The 16,812-nt window shown below is 28.5% G+C and overlaps 1 non-coding gene across 1 annotated transcript; it reads right to left on the bottom strand.

Moving 5' to 3' along the window:
- Positions 1 to 13,148: 13,148 nt before the first annotated feature.
- On the bottom strand, positions 13,149 to 15,035 carry LOC107876390. Its single transcript, XR_007042644.1, has 2 exons — positions 14,409 to 15,035; positions 13,149 to 13,409 (listed from the first exon to the last, which is right to left on the bottom strand). It is a non-coding gene; the product is annotated as an uncharacterized LOC107876390 (transcript).
- Positions 15,036 to 16,812: the final 1,777 nt, after the last annotated feature.

The following is a 16,812-nucleotide window of genomic DNA, read 5'->3' as shown; positions in this document are numbered from 1 at the left end:
TTCGACTTTGAATTTGGATTTGTCAAATGATCGATCGATGAGATTAATTTTTTGGATAAAATTTATTTGAAACTTGAGAAAAATCTAGTCTAAAAATCCAAGGAAAAAAGCAATAATTTTTTTTCATTAACGCGTGCATACAGAAACGCTGAAAAAGTTGCTCGGAAGGGACACAACTCTTCGAGTAAAAGACATGATGTTTTGAAAAAAGGAATGATTATTTGAATGGCTGTGACTGTTTGGAAAAGACATATTGTTTTGAATGGACAGACATGACTATTCTGATATGATACATCTTTTCGATAAATCATTGCCTCATTTCCGAAGGAGCACTTCATGGCTATATACACCAGTATTTTTTTCACAGATTTAGTACAAAAATTTCTGCATAAGAAAAATATTTCTATTACTTCTAAAAACTCTGTGTGATCATCTCCCGTTGAGTGAGTTCGAAGAAAATCAGAACGTTTGAGCTACAACTACATTCTGGTTGTGAAGCCATTTTATCCTGGGAGGAAAATTCCGCAACCTCGGGTACTTGAGGGGAATTATTTCCTTAAGGATACTCCATGAATTTGGAGGACTTGGCTTTATTCTGTTTCATCTTATTTCTTAATAAAATAACACACTTCTTTGATAGTTCATATTGAACTTGTGTTGAGGGTGTTGGAAAATTTCATAAGTGTTCTTGATATTATCTTGAACTTGTATTAAAGTGATTTTGACAATATACAGATTGTGTACCCGAAACAACATTCTCAAAATCAAGTATATGACCAATGAGGTGAGAGATATAAAGCTCATCTAGAAGCACCAACAATAGGAAGGAATCAATTATGAAGAAACTTTTTCCACTGATGTACAATTTATTATATTAGTTTTGTCAATAGTAACTAATTGGATCCTGAATTGCATCAAATGAATGTAAAAATCACATTTTTCAAAAGAGAACTAGAGGAAATTTATATGGAGCAACTTGTAGATTTCGTGAAGAAGGGCAATGGACATAAAGTATGTCGATTTTGATAGGTCAATTTATGACCTTAAACAATCTTCTATACATGGTATTTATGTTTTCATAATGAGATCATATCATATGATTTCGTTATGATTCATGAAGATCATCTTGTGTATATCAAAATATTTAAAAATAAGTTTGTGATCTTGTTGAAGTATGTTGATGACAAATTTATAGATGGTGACATTGAGTAAAAGAAATAAACGAATGGTTATTATCCATGTTTAAGATGAAAGACATGGATGAAACATCATGAAGTTTGGATTATTGAACATAACATAACCCTTCGGATAAAATTATTCCAATTTGTAGCCATCAACAAAGATGACCCAAATATGATTCCCTAAACTCAATTTCAGATCTGCTTTCCATATTCTCTTTTTTGTTGTTGTTGTTAATGTTGATGATGCTTTTCTTCTTTAATTTCAGCTAAATAATATTTAGAATGTGTATATAAACTATATAGTTGTTGTATAAAATATGTATTTGTATAAATTATAAATTTATATAGAAATTATATATGATATGTATAAAAACCGTATAATTACTATAGAGAAAACATATATAAATAACTATTGTAGCTACAGGTTGTATACAAAGTGTATGAAAATTGTAGAATTATTGTATAGAATGTGAAACTATATATGATGTGAATAGAAAGTGCATCATCGATCTATAGAGTATGTATATGTGCATGACATATATATAGAAACCATATAAGAAGTGTCTAGGAACTATATAATTGTTAAATAAAATATATATCTACATAATTATAACAACTAAAGGTTGTATAGAATGTGTATAAAAATTATATAATTATTACATAGAATATAATTTTTGTATATGATGTGTATAAAAGTTATATCATTGATGTATAAAATATGTATCTGTATAAGATACGTTTAGAAATTGTATCATTGTTATATAAAATATATATCTGTAGTAAGATATTTATAAAAGTAATATCATTATTGTATAAAATATTGTATATGTGTACCATTGTTGTATAAAGTATGTTGTTTTTATATAATCAATAAAAATACACTCTTTCGTATTTGATTGATAAGAAAATAACAATTTGTATTTGATTGTTAAAGAAAAAAAAATAAAAAACTACAAAATTTTATTTGATTTTTTTGGTAGAATTTTATTCTATGTATCTCCACTCTATTAAAAAAAATGTATTTTATTTTTAGAAAATAAAAGAATAGAAATTGAACAAGTTCAAATAAAAAAAACTATAGACAAATTAGTAAGAGAAAGAGAAAAGACATGAAGCCACCTCTAAACTTGTTCGACTTTTGCAAAAAGACACTTAAACTTTGCAGGCGACCTACTGTCACACTGAACAATTAAAGTGAAATAAATATCATCCCATTTTTCAGTCAATATCAGTTGCAAGAAAAGAAGTACATTCACGCACCAATAACTATTTGCCACATGTCAATTTGTTTTATTTTACTTTTTTATTGTTTTTTCTTACTTTACTTGTTTTTTTTTTTTTTTCTGTTTTTCTTTCTCTCTCCTCCATGAACTCCCATTACTCTCTACACTTCACCATTGATAAATATTAAAGCTTTGGCCACCTCCTTACTAGCCCCTCTTATTTTATTTTATTTTATTTATTTTGTCTCTTCTAAATAATTCTAACCTTTTTATTATTAATTATCCTATTTAATTTTTTTAGATAGAAAACTAAGATAAACCGTGTTGAGTGATATGATTGAGCTTGAAAATTTTTTCTTTCAATCAATGTTGTTTTAGTTATCTCCATCATCATAATTACTACTAAGTCATCATTGGATTCAATTTAAATTTTAAAAATCAAATATAATTATGTTGAATCAAAATTTTATTAAAATTAAATCTTGTGCTTTTATTAACCAAAAAATCATAATTTCATAACAAAAATCAAAAGAAAACAGTAGATATATAGTAATGGAACGATTATAAACTTAAGGTGAAAGAACTTGAAAAACGAGGAGAAAGAAATAAAAGAAAAAAGAGAAGTAAAGGATAAAAAAATGAAAGAAAATGGTGAGGAGTTGGATGAAGAAGATAAAGAGTAAAAAAGAATTAAAAAATAAATTAAAATAAATAAAGTAATTAAAAAACATTTCTAATTAAATAAATATTAATTTTTAATTAAAAAATATAATTTTACTTGTTTCATGCTCTATTTGGAGAGTGAAATACACTCTCCATGTCATGTGGGATTAAAAGGGGCATTTATGATGATTTTTATAAATTGTCTGGGGTAATAGGTCGCCCAACAAAATTCAAGTGTCTTTTTGTAAAATTCGGACAAATTCAAGGGTGACTTTATGTCTTTTCTCTAAGAGAAATAAAATTGTCATGGATATGTATAGGTTGGATCTACATGTGTTAAATATGATAATAAAAAAAGAAAAAAGATTATTAAAGAAAGGTCAAACCCATTGTCAGCCCCGTAAACTTAGCACGATCTTTCACATTGACACCTCAACTGGACCATGTTCACTTTTGACACCTCAACCAGCTATTAACTGTGTCATTTTGACACTTTTTTTTACAATCAATTGATTTTACAAATTGTGTGTAATACACACGTTTGCTGACATGGCATACGGTCAATTAAAAAAAGCATGTGGCGTTCTTGTTTAAAATAATAATTTTAAATAAATTATAATTTAAAAAATTAATTTTAAAATAATTAACTTTAATTTTAAATAAAAAATTAATAAATAAATTACTCCCCCCCCCTCCAAACATTATCTTCTCCAAGTACCCCTACCCCACCACTACCCTAAGATTGTTGTCACCGTACCACCACCCCAAGATTGTTGCAGCAAACCCCCCCCCCCCCCCCCAACAAATATTGTGGCAAAACGCCCCCCCCCCCCCCCCCTCCTTGATCGTCTTCTCCAATTTTCATCTCTAAAAATTTTCTTCAAAATTTCTTCAGATTTCTCCAATAACAATGGTCATAAGTGATTGCAATAACAAAATTCCGTTACATTTCTCTTTTTCTTTGTTCAAAATATAACAAATCTGAGCCATCAATAATCCATCACTGCAACAACCAACATACCCATAAATGGGGTATGTGATTGAGATTTTTTGCAACAACAAATCATCATGGAGGCGTCGAGGAAATTAGAATTTTCTGTAAAGGATGATGCTCATATCTACCTTGTCAATGAATTTGCCATTGATGACCAACAAAAATAATTTTCAAGATGATTTTTGTGTCTATAATTTTTTTCTTTTATGCTGAAAAGATGGTTTTTTTTTTGTCAAAAAATTAAGAAATAATAGTGTTGGGAGAGAGGAACTACAACTATTGAGAGATTTGAAAAACATACTTGAGTTTAAGGTTGATGCAAAGGTGGGAAAATGGTGAAAAAGTATGGAAAATAGCTGAAGTAATTCAGAAGAAGAAGAAGAGGAAAAAAATAAAAATTGACTAAATTCATCATTCACTCGTCTATAGAGAGTGTAATGCACTCTCTTTGCCATGTCAGCGAAAAGTGTCAAAATGACACACTTATAGCTACTTGAGGTGCCAAAAATGAACATGGTCCAGTTGAGGTGTCAAAGTGAAAGATCGTGTCAAGCTTAGGAGGCCGCCAATGGATTTGGCCTTAAAGAAAAGTTGTGAAAAAAAAGGGACCTGCAAGTCTAGAAAAGTGGACAATTTCTGAGTGGACATAGGCATTTGGTCTACAAAGTAAAAATTAATTTTGGGTGGTTATTTCTTGTCTCTAATTTAAAGAAAGTGATTATTTACGTCTTTTTTCCTTCAATTTTATAGTGAATACGAGTTGCGAGACATTCGTGCAAGGCAAGGTCCAACAATACAAAATTAGACTGTAGAAATATTATTTTAAAAGTATAATATTAATTTCTTTCTAAATATAGTTTGAATTTAAAATTTTGAAAATATCCAAAATCTTATTCTCATTTCTTTCACTTTCAGTGTGTGATTTTTTTACTCTCCAAATTTTACGGTAATTTTTTGATAGTTTATGACAATGACTCTTAAATAATATTCATGTTCTTTAGTCAAATTACATTGAGAGAACCAATTATTATTTGTATAAGTTATAACAAAATATAACTTAAACTTTAAAATTTTCAAAGAAAGTCAAAATATATTTGTAATAGTATGTCGTAACTGTTATAAATGTATTTACATTATAGTGAATGTCTATTAAGATCTACTTTGATATCTATTAGGATTTGAACTATCTGTCTTTTACTCAGACTAGGAGTAAATTTTTTCTATAAATAAAGGGATTTTGTTCATTGTATTTACAATCTTATGATCTCTCATCCCTCAAGAGAAGAAATAAGAATTACTTTCTCTATTCTCTCTACTCTTCTTCTCGTTCTTTATAGTTTTCGAACATGTTATAAGCACGAGACTTTGCCAAACAAGGTGAGATTATAAATCTGAAGGATTTCAAGGTTAGTAATTCTTTATGTTATCTTTCTTTTGCTACTATTAATATAATTATTATTGGATTTGAGGAAAAATAATTGATTTGGAACCATTTATATTTTAAATTTATTCCTCAAAAATAATATTATCAAAAAGGATGATAATACGTTGGGTTCAAGTCCCATCGATTCATGCCTAAGACGTCTTTATATGGATAAGATGTTGAGTTTGAATCTCAATATACCATATTAATGATATAATGATGGCTAAGGCAAAATAATGGGTGTTTAATGAAGTCATGAAATTCGACCCATTGAATATGCTCCATTCTATGAAGTGAATGTGGTAGCAATATATGATAAGTCTGAAATATGACAACTTACTTCATTCTTGAGGTGTATTTGGTAGCAGTGCATAATATGTCTGAAAGAAGACAACTGATTAAATGCACGAATATACGCATGAAGGGACAATATGATAATGATCATCAAAAGTGATGATATTTTCACACGCTTATATGATTATAAGATATACTAGAGAAAAATTCTCTACATCATATGTATGCCTCGATTTGCTTCTGAAGTAGCAAAATCTTGAAAGAGGTTATAAGCTATCATAATTTGATAGGCTTAAGGCACAATTATATTCAATTCCCGGGGAATGAGAAACTTATTAATGCAAACGTGCACTTGATTGTGATTGTATCACAACTCACCTCCGAAAGAGGTTAAATAATTTTAAAATCTACTTCTGAAGTAGTAAATCTGAAATTTATTCATATAATAGTAAATCTGAAATTTACTAAAGTAAAAACACATATCATGGTAAACTTGGAGTTTACTAGATTAAAAGTTCATAAGTTGACTTGAACGATTGTGATATTCCGAAGATGTGCATACTGAGTATTGAACATATATTGAAGAATTAGAAAATTCTTCATGAACTTTAATGTTGCTTGTTCTCATGATAAGTTCGCTGGACCAACTAATTTTGGAATTGGATCCCTCAAAATCTAAAAAGAATAAAAAGTAAATAAGGGCCTGTTCACCTATCATGTGATATGTTAAAAAGATGCATCAATAAGATGATCACATGTACATTCATTGTCAACCTACAGTTTGACATTCATAAAGTTGCTCGCTCAATAAAATTGAGTTAAGATCATAATTTTCAGATTGTGCAATCAAGTAAGTTATCTTGATGATGATAGTTTAGCATTGAATACCTTCGATAAATATCTAAACCATTACTAATGAGAACAAAACTTCATGTGTTGGTCTGAAATATGATATGTTGTATATAATAACACTTGTATGTATTAGACCAATAAATTATGATTATTTCTTCCCCCTCAATTGGTTCAAGGTCATGAACCAACTATTCCATCAAATAGTTTTGATGTGCGGTATACAATTAATGAATGTACCATGATGCATAAAGATGGATCCATCAAAGAAGATGGAGGATGTATGTTAGCTTTTCTAACATAAGGGGGAGATTATAAGCAGTTATGAAGTATGTTAGGAATTATCATCAGATCCTCATTCAAAAGATAATTCAAGTCAAATGCCGAACGCATCTCATATTTAAGCTGCAAGTGCTCCTATTTTATATCTCTAAAGGACAAAGTCTATGCATGCGTGAAACGTGATAAACCAATTGGTTCCAAATGAAATACTACTTGTATAGAATAAGGAGCAAATAATCATAATAAGAAGGTAATATACTTTTGAAGAGCCTATGACATAACACTTTATGAAACCTTATGAGAGGTTTATGTACCTGAAAATAATGAATTGATGAGATCTCAAAATATTATGTCGCATTGTGAACCGATACGAAATGATATATCATCAATATCTTTCACACAATATTGGCACAATATTGTGAAATATTACGAGGATCTGAATTCTACATTTATTTAAGCATGCTGATGTAGAAATATTTATTAAGTGATATGAAAGGGTGCATCTTGGTAAGTGAAAACTTATTTGATTTGCAGTCCAGATACTTGAAGATGTCACACATAAAATGTTGAATATTGTCACTTGACAAAATTTGTATGAAAACTTCTTTAAGGATTCAAAATATAAAAGTTTCTAGGAAACTTATTGATAATCCTTATATTGTATAAGCTTATAGCTTGAAAATTATTGAAACTCTTGGAGAGTTTTCAAAAACAATAAGATTATTTGCTGAAATGAGAAATATACCAATTTAGATTGGTTATGAAGTACCATATCTTAGTACAATTGGTGCACTCATGTATCTTGTAAAAAACTACAAAACCCAATATAGCCTTTCGCTCAATTTGTTAGCAAGGTATATTTCTACTCCTACTAGGAGACATCGAAATAGGATAAGATACATGAGTTTATTTTATTATAAAGATTGCAGTCCCGATCTTACTGGTCATGCTGATGTTGGGTACTCATCTAACCCGCATAAATCTCGATCTTAAACATACAATGTGTTCCCATGTGGGGATACTGTCATATCTTGGAGATATACAAAGCAGTCTATCGTAGCCACTTCATCGAATCATGCTGAGATAATAGCTATTCATAAAGCAAGCCGAGAATGTGTATGGTTGAGGTCCATGATACATCTCATTCGAGAAAAATGTGGTGTGAAATATGACAATCTACCCACAATTTTATACAGAGATAATTCAGTAGACATAACACATCTTAAGGGAGGATTCATAAATAGAGATAGAACGGAGCACATTTTGCCAAAGTTTTTCTACATACATGAGCTAAGAATGATAATATTAACGTGCAACAGATTCGTTCAACTGACAATGTGACTGATTTATTCACCAAGTCTTCTCCAATTACAACTTTTAAGAAGATGGTGCACAAGATCGGGATGCAAAAGTTCAAGGATGCTCTCATTAGGGGGAGTTAATATGTGTTGTACTCTTTTTTCCTTACAAGGTTTTGTCCCACTGAGTTTTCGTTGTAAGGTTTTTAATGAGGGATCCGAAATGCGTATTATTAGAGATGTGTACTCTTTTTCCTTCACTACATTTTTTTTCTACTGGGTTTTTTCTAGTAAGGTTTTAACGAGGCACATTATCTACCAAGTAAACATTCAAGGGAGAGTGTTATAAATATATTTACATTATAGTGAATGTCTATTAAGATCTACTTTGATATCTATTAGGATTTGAAGCATCTGTCTTTCACTCAGACTAGGAGTAAATTTTCCCTATAAATAGAGAGTTTTGTTCATTGTATTTACAATCTTATGATTTCTCATCCCTCAAGAGAAGAAATAAGAATTACTTTCTCTATTCTCTCTACTCTTCTTCTTGTTCTTTATAGTTTTATAACAGTAACTCATATATTAGATCTAATCTATCACATTATATGATTATATATTTTGAAATATTACTCTTTTAAAGGAAATTTAATTATATATTTTGTATAAATTAGTCAAACTCAACAATTTTGCTAATTCTTTAAAGATGAGGGCATTAATCATATTTTAGAAAAACTAGTCAAGTGTATGTGTGTTGCACGTGTTCTTCACGTCAAGCCATCAATCAATATATAATATATAAAAGAAAAATAATTTATTGAAAAATAGCAATTAACTTTAAAGATCGAATATAAATAGTTTAGTCATGCGTGAAGTGCTAGTATCTTGATTGTCTCCTACGACGTGAATTATCACAAAACAAATAATAACAAAATAGTAGATTATAATAGATCGAAATCTACAACAAAACAATATGATTAATCCTAAATCTTAACATAAAAATTCTTCAAAGCCTGACTGACTATTTATCTACCATTTGTATACTATACAACAAAATAATACAATAATCGAGATATCAGAACAATATTATTAAATTCTTATCTTTACAAAAAATTCATCAAAGCTTGACTAAACGTTCATCTACCACCTGTATTAAGCTGAAAAACTACAAATAGTAACAAAATAAAAACTACAATAATTGATATATTAGAACAATATTATTAAATCTAATCTTAACACAAAAAAATTCTTGAAGTTCGATCGAACATTCATTATCAACAATATAAGCTTGAAGAGAAGAGAAACTAAAACAAAATAATTTGATAACTTAGATATTAGAACAATATGGTATAAACGACATCTTCAGAGCTCATCGAAAAAATAGTTATAAAAATATACCTGATGTTATTACATTGTTGTAAGGGAAAACTCAATTTATAGAAGCCCAAAAAAAATTTCTCCAAAAATAGATTACCCAAATATGAATTTTTTTAATTATTCTTTTGAGAAAAGTAAAAAAATAACTTATCAAATTATTTATGGTAATATGCATTTGGTCATTGATTTTCAAGGTTTAGCATAAATGGTAGTATTTACAACAATTTTTAGGTGTAACAAATATTTTTGTGAGATTTTTTTTTTTCCAAAAGTATGTTAATTTTTATTTTACCAAAAGCAATTTTTTTTGGTCAAAAGTATGTTAGATTTTTTATTTTACCAAAATCATTAATTTTTATTTTACCAAAAGGATTTTTTTTGGGTCAAAAGTATCTTAGATTTTTTATTTTACCCAAATCAAAATAATTTATATTTTTAAAATCACGTAAGACTCCTAATTTTACACTTCACTTCTTATTACTTTTTAAGAGTCCTCATTTATTAATTCTCCTAACATTCTTTTACCATATATTTTAGGACTCCTTAATTTATAAAATATATTTTTCTTTTATAATGTATTTTAGGATTCTTTAATTTTAAATATTATATGAATAACTAAACAATAAATTAAATAAAATAGTAAAAAGACAGTTTTGTCTATTACAAGAATTTTTAATGAAGGGCAAAAAGTTCAAATCACGAAAAAGGTTTTCACACTTTTAATATATTATAGATATAGATTATAGATATATTCAAACTTTAACTCTAATTTTTTTTTAACTAATACAAAGGAAAAGGAAAAGCTGCCGTAGAGATTCGATCCATAGACCTCTCCTATGAAACTCAACCTTTAGCCATCAAGCCACAAAACATTGTACATTTGGGAAGCACAAAGCTAAAACACATGTATTAACACTCAGTTGTGTCCTTATTCCATCTTATTAGGTAGAAAAATATAATGGTGTGCATCGGCTGGTTTAGTACGATTATATATATTATTGGTTCAATTTATAGGTTTTCGATTTTTAAATATATTAAACCAATAATCAAATCAATAATATATTTTTTATTGATTTTTGATTTATCGATTTTTAGTCCTTAACAATTCAGTTTTCGGTTTAACCGATAAGAAAATACTCATAAAATAGAAATAGTAAGTAATTAACATGAAAAAAAAATCAAATCTTAGTTGCAACCAAAAATCCTACATGATATGTTTTAATTTACAAGAATCTTCAAGATTGAACTAAATGTTGTTAGGAGAAATTAAGAGTTTGTATTGAAATACACACACCCCACACACGGAGTAATTAAGAAATTTTTTTATGAAAATAATTACAAAAACCGGTAACCCAAAACAATAGACCAATAACATTTTTATCAGTTTGATGATTTGGTCGGTTCGATTTTTACACACCCTTAGTAAAATATAGATTGAAGTATGAAAAAAAAGTTTAGATTATTTTTTATGGGGTTAAATAAGGTGTGTATGAAGAATAGGATTGGATCCACATAGTCTTTACTAGGGGTGTACATAGGTCGGGTTGGTTTGTTTTTTATTAAAAAAAAAATAATCAAACCAATCATCTCGGTTTATTAAAACTATAAACTAAATCAAACCAACATAAAATTAATTTTGTCGGTTTAGGTTTTAGTCGGTTCTTTCGATTTTTTTTTTTTTGGTTTTTTTATAATCTTTAGTTTTTACAATTATATTGTGATTGAAGATTAGATCAAATATGTTTTGAAGACTAGATCAAATATATTTTTATTCATGTGCTAATGAAAAACTACAATATGAAAAAATGAGGAGCGAAAAACTCTTTTGAAACTAAAAAGTAAGATGAAGAGTGAAAAGTTTAGGTTTTAAATTTATATTGGGTTTTGAATCATTTAATTAGTAATTAATGGACAAATATTACAACTTAAAGGCCCAAATCTGAATATATATCTACATCTATTTTCAAAAAATTGAAAATTACTAAAACCAGTTAAAAAATATATTTAAAAAGTGGATTATAATTATTATTTTATGTATAAAAAGTAATTATATATATATATATATATATATATATTGTCGATTTGATTTGGGTTCGGTATAACTTGTTTTGATTAACACCAAACCAAGCCAAGAATGGTCGATTTTTTTTTCTACGGGCAAACCAATCAAACCAAACAATAAGTCGGTTTTTTTTATCGGTTTGATTTGGTTCGTCGGCTTGATTTGACTTGACTGTTTGGTCTGTACGCCCCTAGTCTTTAGGGTGTCAAGCGTTTGTTAACCTTATGTCGAATTATATAAATATATAAATAAAAATTAAAAAGAATTGTATAAATATAAACAGTGAGTACCCAAATAATAAATAGTTTGATTGGTGATTGTATGCGGGTTCAATAATAAATAGCTTGATTGATGCAATAATTATTTTAGAAACCAACTTTCTCCTCTTAATTATTTATTACTACTTACTATTCAGTTAGACGTTTTTTTAAAATTTTTCCTCTATATGTCTGATTGTTGCGTCTCTTTCACTTGCTGGCTTTTTGTTAACTTTTCCCTTTTTCTTTATTATCCAAGATAATATTTATTGTAACTTTTTCTTAATGATTTTTTCCATATCGTGTTTAAATGTGAATATTCTTTTTCATGATCTTATTTTCTCAATAAATTAATTGTAATGATCTTATTTAACCTATAAATTCAATAGAAAAAAATGCTATTAGCATAGTAATAATAATCGATTAGTAGTTCTTAATAGTTTACAATTAGGGTTGTGCAAATTCTTATTTTAACCTATAAATCAAATTGAAAAAAATGCTACTAGTATATTGATATCGATTAATTATTGTTAGTAGTTTTAAATAGTTTTGTTTATTGGATTATCGATTTAATCTTTTTTAAATAATTAATTAACCGTTAAACTATAACCCAATAAGATCCTATTAATTTAACAATTTTTCCTTAATTAATAAAAGGTAAATTAGATAAAACACTATTCGGATATTACTCTTTCCTAAGTTTTTATTTTTGGTTTCTTTTTGAGAGGCTCTATCTCTCTCAACCCTCTCTCAAACTAATCATATAGTTTTCATGAAATCTTGGTTCATTTAAATATAGAAGTCAAAAATAGTATATATGTACATATAAAAACAAAAGAAGAAAAACATTCAGATGAATATTTTCTTATCAATCGACAATAGATATTTTATTAATTCGATCATCGAATCTATAATATATAAAACTAGCTAGTTTGAACCGACCAATAAGCCACCTCTAATTGGAGGCCAGTTAATAGGAGATGGAAACATGTTTTGTCTAATTATGTACAGATGTAACATTTTCTGCTATACATTTCACGTTACAAAATATCCTTTTTCTCACTTTCCAACTCTCAATCCTAATATGTATTGATGCTTTGATTAATCTAAATTTGTGCTGTAGAATTCATTTAAGGGAAATATATGTTTTAATGGAATTTTTTTATATCTAGGAATTAAATTTGAAATCTCTAATTAAATATGAATGAATTTTATCTATTTCACTACAATCTAAGAAATTGATGAAACAACATAGATGAAGGATATTAACAAGGATATTAACATATATTTTTCGTGCATATGTATCTCTTCAACTTCTTAAAAAAAAAAAATTTAAAAAATAATTTTCATAAACTAATTAACAAAAGACAAAACTAAAACTAGTACCAACTTAAAAGATACAGTAACTAATTCTGAGATGGTTGGAAAATGAAAACTAATCAGAAACTCAGACATCCCCTCATGTCCAATTTGTCCATACAATCCTCCAAAAGCTTAACTTGTAACCTGCAATTTAAGAATAATTTCTGACTCTTAAGTTTAAGCAAAGATTAATGTCATAATATTACTATTAAAAAAATTGAAGTTTACTACTCAACAGCACATAAAACAACAAATATCACATGATTAGAAAATATAGTTTATAAATAACAAGACATGTGAACAGGATATCTTGGTTCTAATTATCATTTAGATAGAAAGTGGAAATAACCAAATAATTGTCCTAATCTCCTAAAGCAAGAATATTTTTGGGAAATTTTAAACAATATATCGCCCAACATAAAATATTACACTATAATATGATACATGTGAAAACGTTGTACATAATGTGTCAGTCGTATATAACAATACTATTTCTCAAAAACAAGACCAAAATGTGGCTAGAAAACGCTATTTCTATCTTAAAAGAGATACAAGAAATTTTATATTTAACTCAAAAATTTAAGATGAGCTTTATGATAGTAGCTATGTCTGAAAGAGATGACCTAAAGTGGCTAGAAAACACTATTTCTATCTTAAAAGAAGTACAAGATATTTCATATTTAACTAAAAAATCTACAATGGGCTTTATGACCAAAAAAATGGCTAAAAAACATTATTTCTACTCTAAGGAATACCAAAGTTGTAAACTAAATTCGAAATCCACAATGAGCTTTAACTCAAAATTGCATACTTAACTCAAAATCAACATAGACCTCTATGACAGTGACTGTTCTTCAAAAATAAAACCGCAAAAACTATCAGTACACTCCATTTCAACCTTAAAAGGGTAGAAACAATTACATACTAAAAAGTCCACACATAACTTTACGAGGACGACTATTTTTCAAAGACAAGATAGTGGCCAATTTATGTTATTTTTACCTTAAAAAGGTGCAAGAAATTGCACACTTGACTCGAAATCTATGCATAACTTTATGACAATGACTATTCTTCAAAAATAAGACCGAAAAGTGGCCAGTAAAAGCTATTTCTATCTTAAAAAAGGTAAAAGAAATGACATACTTAACTCAAAAGTCTACAAAGAGCAAGTGTAGCCAGGAGGTGGAGTCTTGCCACAAGTAAGAAGTAGTTGAAGTGCCAAAGGGACATAAAGGTTAAGATTCAAAAGCTTAAGTTTAAGAGTTGTACAAAGACAAACAGCAGCTTCAATTTCGACAAGTCCTTGAATAATTGTACAACATCCATTAACAACAGGATTACCAATCCCAATATGAACAAGCCCACCAAGAAGATCAACACAAGCACCAAGCTTAATAGTATCAATTGGACAAGTAGTAGCATCCTCTATTGGTGGTGGTGGTGCACTAACTATAATAGGCTTTTTCTTGTGGTTTTTGCAATGACCACAACCAAGAATGGGAGTTAGTGAAGAAATGACAAGTATGAAGATGAAAGAAAGAGTTGTTATTTTGGTCTTTGAAGACTCCATCTTTTTTTGTTGTTGTTGGTTGTTGGTGAGAGACAATTAGGATAGGGTAAAGAATTTGGTACAAAGATTGATGATATTATATAGAAGAAAATTACTAGTATTGAGTTATGGAGGAAGCAAACAAAAAACTATAACTTTGCACGTGAACAAGGGGGTCTAATGTAACCATGCCAAGTCTTGGTAGTGTAATATGACAAAAGCTAAACGGATTTAAGTTATATACACTAAAAACATATAGAATTAATATATATGGTTTAGTTTGTGATAGTAGGTTGCGTATCATTTTTATTAGATGATCACATATGTAATTATCTTGTAAGTGATCACATTACTTAAATGATTTTTATATAGACGACATGTATAACTTAAATCCCTGACTGAAATATTCTTGATTGAAGTTTATATACGTCATCAAGTAACCTTATAAATTAACAATAAGAAGTGAAATTAAGAACTTAAAAATAAGATAAATTACTGGCTATTAACGCACGTAGACTTCTACTATAAACATTTTGTAAAATGTTATACCAGTATTCATATATGAGTTGAATCTAAACCGATGATACTCGCTAACCAATTAAATCCTTCTTAATTATTCCATTATCATAATTATCCATGGAAGTGCTAACTTGTAGTTTAAGCCTCATTCTATCAAGTTGAATGTGAGCGAATGAAGAAATGTGTAAAGTTTGGAAATGAAAAGAGAGAGTTGTTATCTTGGAGCTAGCCATTGGTGGAGCCACCTTAGGCAAAGGATGGCCCATTGCACATTATTCGTTTGAAAATCATGTGGGGTACAGAGACTAAATGTTAACTATTATGAGTATATATTTAATTTTATATACTTTTAATATAACTGATAAGAAAATTTATACAACATTCACCAAATTTTCCGCTCCGCCGATGCTTGGAGGACCCCACCCCACCACCACCAAATACACTTTTTTTTTACAGTGTGGAAAGGGGATAAATGGGGCAAAGATGTTGGTACAATGAGTGTGATGTTATAATGTTATATAGAATGAGATGACTTGTATGAGTGAATAGTGATGAAAGCAAACAAAAAGCTTAACTTTGCACGTGAACCATTGGGGCTATGCTCACATGCAAATGTTTTCTTAGTATATGCTAAAGAAAATTAAATAACAAAAATGATATATTAGGTTTGAGGGAAGGTTTAAATTAGAGAGAATACATAATTAGCTCAAAGTAAGATCTCCGTTTTAAGAAAATACTTAAACATTGTAGGGTTCTTTTTAGTTTTTTGGAAAACTTTAAATTGATATTATTATGTACTTTTTGGACCACCTAATAGAAAAAGTGTATTTACTTACTTAAAGGGCGAGCGTACGAAACTAAAAAACAATTATAATTTCATTTTCTATGAATTTCTCTTTGTAAAATATATTTTCTTTTTCATTTTTTTCCTTTCTTCTTCAAAAGTTTGTTGCCATCATTTTCCCTCCCCCTTCTCCCTCCTCACCATCTACCCCACTCCAAAGCCACAATTTTTGTCACAACTCTTACCCCCTTTTACTATTGCCACTTTAACTTTTTTTTTTTTTCAAACTGTAAATTTTCTCTAAATAATTTTCATACATGTCGAACAATTTTATAAAATCCAATAGATTTTAGGATAAGAGGCATTATTTTACCTTTTATATTCGAAGCTTCAATTGAACTTCTTATAAATTTTGTAGAATTCATTAATTCTTTTCATAAATCTTCATTTTTAATCCTGCTGAAGTTATATTAAAAGAAGATACATTAATTAATACTATCAATAACTCAACCAAGTCTAGGAATTAGTATGAAAAATGTTTGAAACACTCATAATAACCAATGAAAGGAGAGGGAGGTTAGTTGCTCAATAAGAAGAAAGAAAGAATAAGAGAGAAGTGTTGGAGTACATAAACTCACTTAGTGAAAGAAACCCACTTAGTCTTGTACATATTAATTGAGCTCACATTATTTATT

The sequence above is a fragment of the Capsicum annuum genome, chromosome 7 (assembly GCF_002878395.1).
Source record: "Capsicum annuum cultivar UCD-10X-F1 chromosome 7, UCD10Xv1.1, whole genome shotgun sequence".
Taxonomy (NCBI): Eukaryota; Viridiplantae; Streptophyta; class Magnoliopsida; order Solanales; family Solanaceae; genus Capsicum; species Capsicum annuum.
This window is presented reverse-complemented; position numbering and strand designations above follow the sequence as displayed.